This window comes from Pongo abelii, chromosome 7 (assembly GCF_028885655.2).
Source record: "Pongo abelii isolate AG06213 chromosome 7, NHGRI_mPonAbe1-v2.0_pri, whole genome shotgun sequence".
NCBI lineage: Eukaryota > Metazoa > Chordata > Mammalia > Primates > Hominidae > Pongo > Pongo abelii.
The window spans coordinates 140589602-140592416 of NC_071992.2; the positions used below are offsets into that span (position 1 = coordinate 140589602).

Genomic DNA, 2815 nt, shown 5'->3' on the forward strand with positions numbered 1-2815 from the left:
TGAACCCACGAGTTGGAGGTTGCAGTAAGCCAAGATCACACCACTACACTCCAGCCTGGGCAACAGAGAGAGACTCTGTCTCAAAAAAAGAAAAGGCCCACGTCCACTTGTCAGGCTTACCTGCCTGCGACAGGTGGCAGCCTCCAGCCTCCTTCCCCCTAACTTGAGGGACTGAAGTGAGTGGCAGGGTCCCTGGCTGAGGAGTTCTTTTAGTGACCCCCAGAAGGTCTGTTCCTCAGTGGGCTCACCTGAAGGGCCTTATCCCCTCTACAGGTCTATGCCTGCTGTAGCCACCCCACCTGGCTGACTTTGTCAACTCCAGATGCAAATGTGTGGGTGTCTGCAATGGGATTCCTCTGCTCTGAACCCTCCTAGCACGTGGACCTAGAAGGGCCCAGAATAGAGTAGGAGCTCCATAAACATTCGTTGGCTCTTTGCACAAATGAATGTGAGTCTCAAACGTCAGAGGCCAAGATTTTACTTGGTTTGTATCTGTTCTGTATTTAACAGGTATTCAGGAAAATTTCATCAAGGAAATGATGAAATGAAAAGACATCAGGCAATGTCTTCATTAAATCATAATAGTTTACCATTTAATATATCTACTGTGTACCATGTGCTTTACAGACATTCTGGAAATAATCATGAAACAGTCATGAGATGTTCTTGTCCCCATTTCACAGCTGATGAAACTGAAGCACAGGAGGTTTGGTAATGACGCCAGATTACTTGATTATTTAATGGGGCTGGAACTTTATCTCCAGACTAACTCAAAAGACCAGTGCCATCAATGTAACCAGCTGTCGTTCTACTTACCTGTCCTTCCCCACCCACCAACACCATTCCAAAAAAGGATTTAACACAACTCGCTGAACAATGAGTCCTCAGGATCTTTCTCTAGAAAAATCTAGAGAAATGTTCTATTTAGAAACATTTCCTATTTTTTTGTTCAACTTTTATATTAGTCTCAGGGGGTACATGTGCGGTTTGTTACATGGGTAAGTTGTGTGTTGCTGAGGTTTGGTGTGCAAATGATCCCATCACCCAGGTATAGGATCCAATAGGTAGTTTTTCAACCCGCGCCCCTTCCCAGCCTCCCCGCTCTAGTAGTTACCCATGTCTATTACTCCCATCTTTATATCCATGTGTACTCAACACTTAGCTCCCACTTATAAGTGAGAACATGTGGTATTTTGTTTTCTGTTCCTGCATTAATTCTCTTAGGATAATTTGAATATCAGAAATTGTTGGCCGAGCACGGTGGCTCAAGCCGGTAACCCCAGCACTTTGGGAGGCCAAGGCAGTTGGATCACGAGGTCAGGAGATCGAGACCATCCTGGCTGACACGGCAAAACCCTGTCTCAACTAAAAATACAAAAAATTAGCCGGGCATGGTGGTGGGCACCTGTAGTCCCAGCTGCTCCAGAGGCTGAGACAGGAGAATGACATGAACCAGGGAAGCAGACCTTGCAGTGAGCCAAGATCGTGCCACTGCACTGCAGCCTCGGTGACAGAGCGAGACTCTGCCTCAAAAAAAAAAAAAAAAAGAAATTGTTAGACTTTATCCAGAGCCACATTGGGGAAATAAAGTCATCAAAGAATGAAGTAAATCCAGTTGGATCGGAGAGCAGAGCAATGATTAAAATCACCTTGGGATGTCTGTTATTAATGCAGTTCTAAGACAATCCTGGAAGAAAAATCCCATTGAGTGTTGAGTGATCACATCATTAAAACAGGTCTCTCTCACAGAGTCTCAAATAGATTTATTTGAGGAGCAAAATACTCCCTTGGATTTATAAACTCTGGGGATGTTTATTTAAAAACTAAAATCATGCTACTTATTTATTACCAAATCAGGGTACTTTTAACCTTATAATACATAAGAAGCTTTTGTAGAAAACAGGTTGATGTATTTAGAATGTATTATTTCTATGTTTGGGGAAAAAGGGGCTGTTAATATCCGGGAAGACAGACTTGAATGAGACGCTGGTCAAATGTGTTCCTCAAAGTCAGACTTTCTTCTGAAAGGCGCAAAGATTCCCTCTCCCTTCAGGCTTGTAGAAATGCTAGCTTCCATGTTGATGGAAAGCTTTAGGGACTGGATGAGGTTTATTTTTATGTTTGTTTGTTTGTGAAAAGGAGATTACATCAGAAAGGGCCTAAAAATAAAGGCCAAATCTCCATCAACAGGGCAGCCACCCATCTGCGCACACCCAGGGGCCTGCAAGCCTCTGAAGCCTCATTCAGGTCTATGGCAGAGTATCTTCATTCCGGCTGCTGTTGGAATCATCAGAAGAGCTTTCAAAACTCCCAGAGCCCAAACCACAACCCAATGCAATGACATCAGAAACTCTGGGGAGGACCCAGATGTTAATATTTTTTTAAAACTCCCTGGGCAATTCCCATGTGTAACCCAGGTTAAGACCACAGCCACTTCAATTGTCCCCTGATGCCCAGGTTGTACAAGGATGTTGAGCCATCAAAACTCAACAGCAGTGCTCGCTTCAGCAGCACATATACTAAAACTGAAATGGTGCAGAGAAGATTCACATGGCCCCTGCTCAAGGATGACATGCAAATTCGTGAAGCATTCCATATTTTTAAATTTCATGCCATGTATTAAGAAAAATAATAAAAACAAGCCAGGCACAGTGGCTCATGCCTGTAATCCCAGAACTGTGGGAGGCTGAGGTGGGTGGATTACTTGAGGTCAGGAGTTTGAGACCAGCCTGACCAACATGGTGAAAGCCCATCTTTACTAAAAAATACAAAATTAGCCTGGTGTGGTGTTGCATGCCTATTCAAGCAAGAGATT

At 43.8% G+C, this 2815-nt stretch overlaps 1 non-coding gene across 1 annotated transcript; it reads left to right on the top strand.

The window, feature by feature from the left end:
* The first annotated feature begins 2495 nt into the window (after positions 1-2495).
* LOC112134736 (U6 spliceosomal RNA) lies at positions 2496-2602 on the top strand. Its single transcript, XR_002916099.2, has one exon. It is a non-coding gene; the product is annotated as a U6 spliceosomal RNA (small nuclear RNA).
* Positions 2603-2815: the final 213 nt, after the last annotated feature.